Raw genomic sequence first — 15,069 nt, forward strand, 5'->3', positions numbered from 1 at the left:
AGAGAGAGAGAGAGAGAGAGAGAGAGAGAGAGAGAGAGAGAGAGAGAGAGAGAGAGAGAGAGAGAGAGAGAGAGAGAGAAAGAGATATTTATGAGTGGAGAGATGCATGTAGGGTTAGATCTTTCTACCCGAGCAAACTACCAAAAAATTAGGCATTTAAATATAAAGCTCGACCCATGATATCTATTGTGGAACATTATGGTGAAGAGAGACATTAAGAGTTGATAAGAGACACTAGTACAAGAGGGACATTTAAGGGTTGATAAGTGACTCTAGTACAAGGGGGACATTAAGGTTGATAAGAGACACTAGTACATTTTGGGGCATGCTGTGTGGTTACAAATCGCCTTAAGGTTATTTTAACCTTCCACAAAGTGATTAGTTCATCTGTATCGCAATTGCTCACGAGAATAGATTTTTTTCTTTCTTTCTGTAGTGTTACAAAATGGACTTTTCTACTGTCACAGTTAGAAATTTAATTGAGTTCACTTTGATAGATTGCAATTCAGAAGCCCAGAAGAGTACTGAAACGGAAAAGTAACCTTTTAGGAGTTTAATTTATTTTACAAACGCAAAATGCCGCTCACATGTACAGCTTATAGCACCATCTACTTGAGTTTCATAATGAAATACGAAGAAAATTCAATTATGTTGTCAGTCCAACTTAAAGTGGAGATGTCGACTTTTAAAAATATAATTATGTTTAATCGCAACAAAATGAAAACGCGCCATTACTAAATAATGTAAGAGGCTCAACTAGAAATATATGTTATTTCGTAGAAGAATTATTACGGAATCTACTGGTTTTCATTATTAACTTGTACTGAAATATTTGAGCGGCTGAATTGTATTCTAAATTGTAATTACTTACATGTGATATTTATGTTTTTGCACAGCTCTTATTTTTCGTTCCTGCTATTTCGCCACAACTGGTGTTTCAAAGGCCGTGGTATGTACTACCCTGTCTGTGGTATGGAAAGAAATGTTTTATTTAACGACGCACTCAACACATTTTATTTACGGTTATATGGCGTCATACATATGGTTAAGGACCACACAGATTTTGAGAGGAAACCCGCTGTCGCCACTACATGAGCTACTCTTTTCGATTAGCAGTAAGGGATCTTTTATATGCACCATCCCACAGACAAGATAACACATACCACAGCCTTTGATGTACCAGTCGTGGTGCACTGGCTGGAGCGACAAATAGCCCAATGGGCCCACCGACGGGGATCGATCCCAGACCGACCGCGCATCAAGCGAACGTTTTACCACTGGGTTACGTCCCGCCATATGTAAGAAAGGAGTCGAACAATGGTTACTACTGTTCTAGTTTGGTTTTTTTTTTGCTGTTCCCATTGCCATTGACTACATCTCTCATTGTAATGGAGTACAAAACACAACTGCAAAGAATGATACACCAAGCTACAATAATTTTGAAATAATTCCTATCTGTAAATACTTATTTGTTATAAATGCTTAGATTGGAAAAACATATGGTATCATACCAAAAAAAAAAAAAAAGATGAAGAAGTAAACAAATACGCTTTCCGATTAGCAGAAAGGGATCTTTTATTTGCGCTTCCCACAGGCAGGATAGCACAAACCATGGACTTTGTTGAACCAGTTATGGATCACTAGTCGGTGCAAGTGGTTTACACCTACCCACTGAGCCTTGCAGAGCACTCACTCAGGGTTTGGAGTCGGTATCTGGATTAAAAATCCCTTGCCTCGACTGGGATCCGAACCCAGTACCTACCAGCCTGTAGACCGATGGCCTACCACGACGCCACCGAGGCCGGTCTGTCTGTGGTATGATGCATATAAAAGATCCCTTGGTACTAATGGACAAATTAAGCGGGTTTCCTCTCTAGGACTGTATGTTAGAATCACCAAATGTTTGGCATCCAAGAGCCGATGATTATTTAATCAATGTGCTCTAGTGGTGTCGTTAAACAAAAAAAACTTTATACTTTGTGCAGCTCTTTACAGTGTTTTAATAATAATTTAGCTTTTGATTATTTATATTGATTTGATCATCACTCCTTTCATAAAGTTTGTTTTGTTTAACGACACCATTAGAGCACATTGATTTATACATTTTTCCATTAGCAGCAAGGGGTCTTTTATATGCACCAGCCCACAGAAAGGATAGCACATACCACGGCCTTCGATATACCAGTATTGGGACGAGAAATAGCCCAATGGGCCCACCGACGGGGATCGATCCCACACCGACCGCGCATTACGCGGGCGCTTTACCATTGGGCTACGTCTCGCCCCGTTGAGATAAATATATTACGATCACATTCTTGTTAGCAGCAGGACAAGCTAGGACCTTACCCAGAAAAAAGCTCTTTAAAGTTCATTTCATCTCATTTATACTTATTGACTTATATCCAATTAGGGGGTGGGACGTAGGCCAGTGGTTCAGCGCTCGCTCGATGCGCGGTCGGTGTGGAATCGATCCCCGTCGGTGGGCCGATTGGGCTATTTCTCGTTCCAGCCAGTGCACCACGACTGATATATCAAAGGCCGTGGTATGTACTACCCTGTCTGTGGGATGGGGCATATAAAAGATCCCTTGCTGCTAATCGAAAAGAGTAGCCCATGAAGTGGAAACAACGGGTTTCCTTTCTTAATATATGTGTGGTCCTTAATCATATGCCCGACGCCATATAACCGTAAATAAAATGTGTTGAGTGCGTCGTTAAATAAAACATTTTCTTCCTTTGAGGCTAGATACGGCTATTGGTGGGTGTTCTGTTTTCCATACTAAATATTTGTTTAAAAAACAACACATTCACACGCGCACAAACAAACATAAACACACACAAGTGCACGCGCGCGTGCGCATACACACACTCACACACATACACACACACACACACACACACAACACACACACACACACACACACACACACACACACACACACACACACACACACACGAACTAACACGTGGTCGAGTTCAAGTTGTCTAGACCATAGCTTAATAGGCATTAATTTCTCCTTCAAGAAAAAACATTTTCGAGACAGCATATGATTTATATTCTTCTTATCTGTCATATTTAGCGGAAATCGAGATTTGATACAATCTGAAAGAACAAGCTTATTTTTCTGTGATGGAATATTGAGACGTTTAGTCCAAGACGAGTGAGAAACTAAGTGACGTTCGACCAGACTGTGTGATCAGTATGGGCTAATATGTGTATCCCAGATGACCATTAAGATAATACCTAAAAATATATAATATTGTAGCAAAAAGTAAAGTTTGTTTTATTTAACGACGCCGCTAGAGCACATTGATTTTTTATCTTATCATCGGCTATTGGACGTCAAACATGTCATTCTGACACTGTTTTTAGAGGAAACCCGCTTTCGCCACATAGGCTACTCTTTTTACGACAGGCAGCAAGGGATCTTTTATTTGCGCTTCCCACAGGCAGGATAGCACAAACCATGGCCTTTGTTGAACCAGTTATGGATCACTGGTCGGTGCAAGTGGTTTACACCTACCCATTGAGCCTTGCGGAGCACTCACTCAGGGTTTGGAGTCGGTATCTCGATTAAAAATCCCATGCCTCGACTGGGATTCGAACCTAGTACCTACCAGCCTGTAGACCGATGGCCTGCCACGACGCCACCGAGCCCGGTAATATTGTAGCAAGGACCTAGGCGACTCGACATAAATGTTTTAAATTAAAGCTGCAATATTTATAACATCGTTTCCAAATTTAAACCAACAAAAAAAAAAAAAAAAAAAGAAGAAAGAATTTTTTTTAGAAGAAACAAAGTAAAATAGAATATAATAAAAATAAAATAATAATAATAATAATAATAATAATAATAATAATTTAAAATAATAAATAAAGAAAAGGAAGGTTTGTTCAGAAACACCCCAGCACATGTTAGACTCCGGTCGTTAGGTGTTTAACATAATGTATGGTTATTGCGAAACTTGGTCTAAAGAGAAGAAACCCGCTGTAACTATGCTAAATACGTTCGGATCGTTTACATGCAGTGTCTCACAAACAATCCGCATAGACCACACTCTTTAATATGCCTCAGTCGTGTGGCATTAACTTGAACTGGAAACACACAGGACCGATTGATTACCGTCAATGTGATCTCTCACAGAGATACGACTTTAGGAACTGGGGATATTGGTCCTGTGACTACCCTGACTCTCAGAGAAATACGACTTTATAGTGCGTCCCGCAGGGAACGCCTCTTTTCATACAAAGGAATTCACTACAAGTTAATTATTTCTGAGCCGAAGTTTAGGTCATGTGACAGGTACATGCATTTGTTCTCTGGACTCTGTCTTGTTCAGACATACGATTTAGAATATGCTAACAGTAAGAGATGCCACGTGGCGACAACGGGTTTCTTGTCTGCTTCTTTAGATCAAGGGAAGTGACGTAGCTCAGAGGAACGGGGCACGATCGATCTAGGATCGATTCCCGTCGGTGGGCCCATTGGGTATTTCTCGTTGCGGCCAGTGCTCCACAACCGGTGTAACAAAGGCCGTGGTATGTACTATCCTGTCTGTGGGATGGTGCATATAAAAGATCCCTTGCTGCTAACTGAAAAGAGTAGCCCATAAAGTGGCGACAACGGGTTTCATCTCTCAATATCGTGTGGTCCTTAACCATATATCCGACGCCACAAAACCGTGAATAAAATGTGTTGAGAGCGTCATTAAATAAAACATGTCCTTTCTTCCTTTAGATCAACCATCGCAAACACATCTAATGGTCGCTGATTAAACCACGCGATGGCTGTCGTTATACAAACATTCCTTTCATTTTAGATGGTTTTTGCTGTAATTACTGTCACTATGACTAATGTGTCTGCTATATCAGAACTCTATAAACTGATTTATGTCTGATCATTATTTAACTACAATAAATTAATTAAAAAATAAACTAACCTCAGGAGAAATTTTATCTTTCTCCAGAGATTAATATGGACTTGTTTGGAATTTGTATCTCGGTGATTAATGATGTAATTAAGAGAAGAAGGAAGAAATTGTTTTATTTAACGACGCACTCAACACATTTTATTTACGGTTATATGGCGTCGGACATATGGTTAAGGACCACACAGATATTGAGAGAGGAAACCCGCTATCGCCACTTCATGGGCTACTCTTTTCGATTAGCAGCAAGGGATCTTTTATATGCATCATCCCACAGACGGTATAACACATACCACGGCCTTTGTTGTATCAGTCGTGGTGCACTGGCTGGAGCAACAAATAGCCCAATGGGCCCACCGACGGGGATCGATCCCAGACCGACCGCGCATCAAGCGAACGTTTTACCACTGGGTTACGTCCCGCCCATATGTAAGAAAGGAGTCGAACAATGGTTACTACTGTTCTAGTTTGGGTTTTTTTGCTGTTCCCATTGCCATTGACTACATCTCTCATTGTAATGGAGTACAAAACACAACTGCAAAAAATGATACACCAAGCTACAATAATTTTGAAATAATTCCTATCTGTAAATACTTATTTGTTATAAATGCTTAGATTGGAAAAACATATTATGGTATCATACCCCCCAAAAAAAGATGAAGAAGGAAACAAAAATAAACAAACCCAAACAAACAAAACCCAAACAAAAACAAACAACAAGCAAAAAAACAACAACAACCCCCCTCAAAAAACAAAAAAACAAAAAAACAAACAAACCCACAAAAAAAAAACCCCGACGTCCATAACATAATGAACCTTAATTCTGTGCTACATTCGGCAATAGATCGTAAACGTTCATTTCATTTCAAATTATTTTCGTGTTTTTATCCAATTAATGTTCAAACATGCTGTCCTGGGCACACACTTCAGCTATCTGGGCTGTCTGTCCAGGACAGTGGGTTAGTTGTTAGTTGTTAGTGAGAGAGAAGAGGTTGTAGTGGTCTTACACCTACCCACCGAGTCGTTAAAACTCGCTCTGGGTGGGAGCTGGTACCGGGCTGCGAACTCTGTACCTGCCAGCCTTATGTCCGATGGCTTAACCACGTTAATGTGTGGTTGAAATCAGCTCCACTGGTATATAACTATTATGGTAAAGCAGTAGAGCTGATTTCAGTCAGATTGAGTTATTATCACATTATTCATATTATTTTCGCTATTACTTCAGTAACCGACCTCGCTGGTGTCGTGGTTAAGCTATCGTACTTAAGGCTGGTAGATAATGGGTTCGCAACCCGGTACCGGTTCCTACCTAGAGCAAGTTTCAACGACCACTAACGCTCTGTCCTGGACAGACAGCCCAGATAGCTAAGATGTAAACTATCCATTGCTACTAATGTTCAATAAATCAGTGTCCTAGTGGCGTCGTTAAACAAAGCACATTTTAACTTTATTACTTCAATAAGGAATACTACTGCTGTGAACAGATGCTATTTTCTGTGTGTGGGTTTTTTTTTTTGTAATGAAATATATTTAAATGATACGCACATAAATAAGAATGATACCAGCACTTAAATGGCAATAATTAATTTTGTCATTTCAGAAGAAATTAAATTATCATACCCTATTGTTTGGGAAAGACATTCCAATTCCACGGTTCAGTAATGAACAATCCCGACTCAAAACACTGGACGGAACATTTTATTACACTCCGGGAATTCCACACAGGAACATGGAATTATACATCACACACACACAGATGGTCGACAGAAGACTATACAAATGTGCATAACAACGTATAATATATACTATACTCCTGTTCAATTGTTTTGACCCTAATTTTTTTTTCTCCAATGTTACGTTTAATTTCTATTCAGTCCTTGGTTTCTTTACATTTGCATGAAAAGAAACCTAAACCCTGACAGGTTTTATATACAATTCATCATCTAAAATGCACGAAGTTGACTTATTTCCATTTTACAAAAGTCTATGCACGTTCGTTCTCCTATAAATAACTAAGGCTATTTGCATATTACAATTCTAAAAATTATGTACCATAGCGGCCCAAAATGTCCCAACTGCTAACTAGTGTGTTGAAGTTTGATTTGTTTGACAACACCACTAGAGCACATTGATTTATTAATCATCGACTATTGGATGTCAAACATATCGTAATTTTGTACATTAGTAGAAAGGGATCTTTTATATGCAGCATCCCACAGACAGGATAGCACATACCAAGACATTTGATATACCAGTTGTAACGTGTGTGTGCGCACGCGTGTGTGTCTACTGAATTTGTTAACCTGAATTCAGAAGTTAAGAGGGCGATCACTCTATAAACAAACGTAAATGCAGTTTGTTCTGTCTGATCCCATTCCATTTTAAAAGCAGAATCTGCATGATGGGTTTTCAATCTGTATTTCTTGTTCTTCTTGTTCTTTTTTTCTAATTTGCTATGTGAGACAGAGAGAGAGAGAGAGAGAGAGAGAGAGAGAGAGAGAGAGAGAGAGAGAGAGAGAGAGAGAGAGAGAGAGAGAGAGGGGGGGGGGGGGAGATGAGGAAGGGAGATATCGCACAAACATACAGTGATCAAACTATATTTTTGTAAAAGAAGAACCAGGATGTCATATGTGGACTGATACACATACAGGCACGCAGGAAGACACATATACACGCACGCATGCATCCATCTATCCATCCATCCATTCGAGGCAGGATATAGCTCAGTGGTAGATAACTCGCCTGATGCACGGTCTGTCTAGGATCGATCCCCCTCGGTGAACCCATTGAACTATTTATCGTTCCACCCAATTTGTCATATATCAAAGACCATGGTATGTGTTATCCAGTCTGTAGGATAGTGCACACAAAAGATCCCTTGATACTAATGGAAAACTGCAGCGGGTTTCCTCTCTAAAACTCAAACCGGTGATCAATAACTCAATCAATGTGTTCTAGTGGTGTCGTTAAACAAAACAAACTTTAAACCATCCATCGATCCATTTATACGTACTTACGTACCTATGTACCAACCCATCCACCTACCTACCTACATCCATCCATCCATCCATCCATAAATACATACATACATACCTACATCCATACGCGCACTCACATTCATGAATCAATGGTTGGAATAGGAAAACTTAATAGCTTCAGCAAGAGGATCGACCCTTCATTGTAATCCATTTCAAACGAACGGATTACAACCGAGCAAAAATCCCACTCGTTTGGGCACACACAGTTTCAAAATATCCACATGCCTTTAAATGGTATAACCAGAGCCCCACGACTGGTGTATGTGCCGTCCTTTCTGTGGGAAAATACACATAAAAGAGCCTTTGCTGCTAATGGAAAAATGTGACAGGTTTCCTCTCAAGACTTCCTGTCAGAATTACCATTTGTTTGACATTCAATAGCCGATGATTAATTAATGTACTCTAGAAACAAAAAAAAACAGAAAACAATTTGAACGATTTAAGCAAATGTAACAAAGTATATGGCATCCCAATGGCAACTGGGACATTTTGGGCTTCAACACCCGGTAGTCCATGGGCCAGATACCGAAACTCTCCCCCCACCCCCCCCAGGGATTTTTGGAGACAAGTATTTTTAGATACCTCATTATATATGAATTTAATATCTGCTTGTCTGCAGCAAAAATGTTGGTGGATTAAAAAAATATCACCATTTGAATGGGGGTACCGTTGCACATTTTGTTCCCCAAAACACTATATTGAAAAATTAAATATAGTGATAAAGTTGTCATCCATATAAATTTGTAACAGATATAAGGCCAAAATGAATGATATTCATCCTATACTAGATGTTAATAGTAACAAACCAAATAACAATTCAATATGTGGTATGAATAATGATATACTCATCGGCAAACGTTAAGCAATGCCTGAAATGCATTATTTTCTATATTTACACATATTTTTGGCTGCTTGAACCTTTTACTATTAAAAATTGCACTGTATTCAATATATTGAGGCAGCATTATTCAAATATGGTTCAGTATATCTGCCTATACTATACTCAACAAAATTAATTAAGGTCCAATAGATATTTTAGCATTTTCCTTTAAATTAGGGGGAAAATACAACTTCTTCCGTTGAAAGTTGTCAGCATTGTGGCATGTTCTTAAACTTAATTACTTAAATAACAATTTTAAGGGAACACAATGACAAAAAACATTCTGAACAAATGTGTAACAAATATTTGCCTAATGCTCATTTCAATATTTTTCATAAGTATGTGAAATCCCAGTGTTTTTTGCGTGATATAACCAGTAAAAGTTTACTGAAACAATGTATAGAAGCCATATATATGACCAAAACATGCTAAAATAATATGACAGTAACAAAGAATTATATTATAAGAAAATTTACTAGCCCTTAATTAATTTTGTTGAGTATACATGTCACGGGGATTCTATAATTCCCGTAACTGAATAAAACACGATTATCAAAAATCTCTCCTAACTGTATATCTATTTGATCTCTCTGTAACAGGCTGTTAAACCCTAGTATGGCTCGTCTCTAGGTATGATCAGAGATACGATCTTATATAAAGTATATATTATTATAGCACGTTAGTTCTCTAGAAACACAGCAAAAACACAATACACTTTGGAATCTGTATTAATCTACGCTGACAAATGTACAGCCGTAGTAGTTAATTAATAACAGCAATAATAACAACCCAGAACTGATCACTTAATTAGTTAATCTCTAGGTGTCTAGTTACACAATATGCGAATCACTTCACCGTTACACCACACCCACACGTGTGATAATTGAGAAACGCTTCCAGGAGAAGTTAATTAATAAAGGAATTACAACACCATTCCTAACTGGTTAATTCTTAATTAACCCTTACTACTCGTTCAGTAACGTGTAATAATTTAGGAACGCTTCCAGGGGAACTTAATTAATAAAGGAATTACAGCTCTATTCCTAACGGGTTAATTTTTAATTAACCCTAACTACTCATTCAGTAATCTTGCAACACAGAATTAATACTGGTACCTATCACAATAAAGACAATAACCTACAGTTTACCTAGGTCGTCTAGGATGACTGGCTAAGCTTTATATTACCAAATACTCGTATAATGTTATAACAAAAAGTCTACGATTTACTTCGTCAGATGACCGAAGACACTGTCTAAAGAATATTGGTATAATACAGTATCAAAATATTTAAAGTCACATCAATCACATCAAGGTTATACACAGAGCAGAAATAGAAAATATTTACCAAAGTCCAACGGACTACGTTCCCTGGGAGCCGTCCTTTTCGTTCTCCTCAATATCTCTAAAAACTAGCTATTTATTACAAAAGCAGAATTCGCCTGAGGATACAAGGCGGTACCTCCCCCTATCATCTGATATTTACCTCTACTAGAGTCGGTATATTTCTCTCTGATCGTCAGACTTACTGACGCCATCGTCGCCAAATCACGGTCGTCGAAACCGCACTCGCAGAGGTATTACGTAACAAGTTGCCCATCTGGGCTTAAGTGCAATGAAACTGCACACGGCCCTCTAACACAATTAAAATCGCCACAGGCGAAACAAATTAAGAGCATGTACCGTCACAATACATGTATGTGCATCAATATTATGAATATGTCCCTCTTTACTAAACACAAGTGTTAAACATTTAAAGCATCAGTTTTGTGTACCTACCATAATTTCTTTTGCATACAAGTCATCTATCTCACAGAAGTTCATCTTATACTAGTCTGTGTTTGTAATATTTTTAGATTTGCCTTTATATTTACATTGTGCTTAATTTATGCTCAAGTGTATATAATTAGTTTCTACATCAAATATTGTCTAGGAAAGTTTTGACTTCCTTTTATATTCCTTTGCATTTTCATGCAATTAAAGTATGTCTTGTCATGTTCACAATTTCTGGTATTCTCCTTCTCCAGGCTCTGCTCTGGTTCCCCCATCAGTATGTCTATCAGCTCTCATGATATCATATCACTATTTCATCTCTAGTGTGCCTTCTAAAATTTCTCAGCCATATGACCATTTGGTTGGGGAATAGCCTGGTATGCGTGGCATGACTGATACCAAATGACAACTTGGCAATTTGTTCTCTTTATGTGCATTCTCAGAGCATTCACGGTGAATACTTGCATGTGGAGAAGGCTGATTTATACTCTACTGTAGTTCAATATTATCATCCTTGGTTTGCCAACAAACATTTCCAGATATTTCTCAAGTCATGATGTTTTTGTATGTTATTCGCACCTGCACTCCCATAGAGAAGGTATATGAAATGATCTGCTTCTTAAATATATGAACATCAATTTTTGCTGAACTTCCATGAGCTAAAAACATTTCAAGGAAGTCTTGGTGTTGCTTGAGAAGATTCAAAACCTCCAGTTTTCCATTCTCAATAAAAACACTGTTGGTATCATAGCCAGTAATGGCAAGCACAGCTGTAATTACTAGTTGGTGTCTTCCCTGCATCCTTAATGATGCTGTGCACATCTATAAGATACCTCTTGTTGCCAAATTGAGTGTATACAAATGTCCGTATCTGCGATGGTGAACTGGCAGTAATGTACAGACATTGAAGTATAATCTTTGTTTCTGCATTTTCTTGTGCACTTTACAACACCCTCAGACATGGTTTGCGTTTGAAACATGTACTTTGTCTCACAAATAGAACCCTTCTTCCCAAGAAGCTGAGGACAGAGTTTTATTTTTTCATTTAAAAGGTCTTCCAGTCTCTTAAGACTTTTGTAGGAATTCCTTAGATCAAGTGTGGCTTGGAAGAGCCCCTTTCACATGAGAAGTTTAGTGCCAAACCACGAATGCTGTTATTATGCAACTGTGGATTAGTTGCAAACCTTCCATCCAGTAGATATTCCCTGAAAATATGCTGTACCAATAGAGCAAATTGGAAGAGAGCAAATTGCCATGGTCTCATATGGTATTAGTCATATCACGAAGTCCAGGGTAATTCCTCAACCACATAGAAATGGATGAGAAATGTCCAAAGAAATACTGAAGCTGAATTGGATGGTTTGTGATCTGATAACAAGAGCTGTTGACATACTGAGGGAGGAACAAGAGCAAAGGCCCAGAGGACAAAATAAGAAATTACAGATATTGTGAACATAACAGACATTATATTTGAGTCAGATGATAAGACTGAAATAGGAAAGAAAGTCAAGTACTAGATATGCCTGATGACTATATCTGATGTCAATTATATAAACCTAAGCATAAATTAAGCACAATTTAAATACAAATATATTTTTAAAAATAGTACAAGCTTCTGTGAGATACTTAACCATATTTGAATAATGAAGCCTCAATATGCTATAGAAAAAAGCCAGGTCAATTTTTTTTTAATAATAAAAGCTTCAGGCAATCCTAAGTATGTGTATACATAGAAATTAATACATTTCTGGCATTGCTTCCTGGTAACTTATTTTGAGAAGTATATAATTATTCATACCTTATATTATATTGTTTTGTAATTGTTATTAACATCTACTTAATAGAATAAAAGGAAGGATGTAGAAATAGAAAATTGTAAACTTCACATATATCATATTTGGGTCACATAAAATGATTGAGAATTGGGAATGAAAGTTAGATTTTTATAGTGCTAGATATTTGCCTGATGACAATATTCTATGTAGATATCAAATATATACACCAAAACATAAGTTAAGCATAATATAAATAGAACTGCAATTCTAAAATATTACAAAAAGCAACAAAAACCTAGCTATTGTAAGATGAACTGTTGTGAGACAGATAAATTGTATATGTAAAGCAGACTTGCCTAGAATGGTATGTAAATTCACTTTTTATGTTTGTAAGACTTGTGTGTAATACAAAAATATTCAAAATATCCATGTAAATGGTTTATACAGCATGTACTGCACCATATTTAAGTAATGCTGCCTTCAGATATTAAATACAATACAATAGTAAAAGGATCAGAATGTTTTAAGTACGGTATGTATATATGCACATGTACATAGAGAATTACGTATATCGGGATCTGTGTAACTTTTGCTGGTAAGTATACCCCCGGTATTATATCCATACCACATATAGTGCACTGCATTGTGGTTTGTTGTTATGAACATGTAATTTAGCATGAATAGCATTCATAATTTGGTCTTAAACCTGTTCAAAATATGTCTGGATGTTAACTTGAACATTGCCATGCAGTTTTTTCATACCGGGTATACTATGTTTGTAATACTCAGGACATTTCAAATTCATTGACTCACTATGCTTAGTCAGATGCCAAAAATGTATTATTTTTTGGTGTAATACATTCACCAGTAACCCAGCTTTAAAGTAAAAGCAGTGATATAGTCCAGAATTATTTTCAAATATTTTTGAAAATTATGTGGAACATTCACCTTGATCAGAAATTTGCCCTGTTAAAAATAAATAGGGTGCCTACACTCAAACGTGCCCTACAGGCACACCCACCAACAGATTGCCTGCAAACAAGCTGATTTGAATATGTCCATGGATAGGCTTCAAATATATACTCATCTTGAAAAATCCCGGGGGGGGGGGGGGGGGGGGGGAGGGGGGTTATAGTGGGCCCACGGTCTACGTGTATTCAAAACACATATCTGGGGCACCTGCTACGGTTTTGTGAGAAATTCGAGGTGTTGTAACAATCCCCTATTACGTCGAAAATGAGCCATGTAAAATGCCACCATGTTTATGGTTTATAGTACGGTTGATATAATGCACATATATAATTTGTATCCACCTGTTATCATTGTCGGTTATACGATTCTGTCTCATATAGCTTACTTATTTGACACCAGCCCCAAGTTCAGCGAGCGAACGTTTCGCTAACGTTTGCGAACTATTTCACTGATTCCCGATATGGCCATTTGGTTTAACCGTTAAGCGCATAAACCAGTCTAACGAACGTTTTTCTGATCGGTCTGGCTGAACTCCGCCCAGATATATTTCGACAAAGCCAACGCTTCTCGTGACAAATTAGCCAAATTTGTCAAACTATTATCCTAACCATCTAAAACCTCGCTTTTTTATAAACGATTCTAGAAGTGCCGCTTTGAAGAATGATTTTAGTGTCAAATGTGACATGTAGTTTTAACTAATGGAGCCATAGAGAGACTTTTCGTCAGCTGATCAGCCTAATTCAAGTCAGGGAAAAGAAGAAAAAATATTAAACTATAAACGTGCTATATAATTAATCAATTAACAGTATACATGTATTTGACTCCTGTAGGTTAAATATTTTAAAATATAATTATAAGAAATCGTAGTTTAGACATTTATAAACAACAATGTATTTAATGTATTTTTTTTCCAATATAAATATATGTGTTTGTACTGGAATCTTGATTATTAAAAAATATATCACTTTAACGTATTTTTAATTGTTAGAAATATTTTCCATTGACTGTCAAAGACCGTGGTCTGTGAGTGATGCATATTAATAATTCCTTGATGCTATTAGGTAGGAATATCCTATGTGACGAAAACAGAATCCTTCTCTCAATTCCTAGTTCAGTTATAAATTTACCATTGCTTGACATCCAATAGCGGATGTTTTTTATGTGCTGGGGTGTCGTTAAACATTCATTTATTCATAAATTGATGGCGTTGGATATACGGTTACGGTTAACAGAGATAATTATTAGAGAAAAACTGGCTGCCGCCACTCCATGGGTAACTCTTTTTGATTAGCAACAAGGGATCTTTTTATGCGCCATTCCACAGACAGGTTAGTACATACCACGACCCGTGTTACGTCGTTAAACATCGAATCTTCTTTGCATACGACTTATACGTTGTGAGTGTGGGTTGACCAAAAGCTACCACACGGTTATCTATGGGATGAAAAAATTTATTGCTGCTAATCGGAAATAGTAGTCTATTGCACGGGGGGCTGCGGGATTCCTCTCTAATTATCTGTGTCTTTCTTAACCATATATCTGACGCCATAAATCCGCAATTAAAATGTGCTGGGTGCGTCGTTAAATTAAACATTCCTTTCTTCTTTTGTCAATACAACAAGAGGACCCCCGCTGCCCCCCTCCCCCCCCCCCCCCTGCCGATATATGCGCTCCTCTTACAGTCAAAGAAGCAAGGGATATTTTA

The sequence above is a fragment of the Gigantopelta aegis genome, chromosome 6, assembly GCF_016097555.1.
Source record: "Gigantopelta aegis isolate Gae_Host chromosome 6, Gae_host_genome, whole genome shotgun sequence".
NCBI lineage: Eukaryota > Metazoa > Mollusca > Gastropoda > Neomphalida > Peltospiridae > Gigantopelta > Gigantopelta aegis.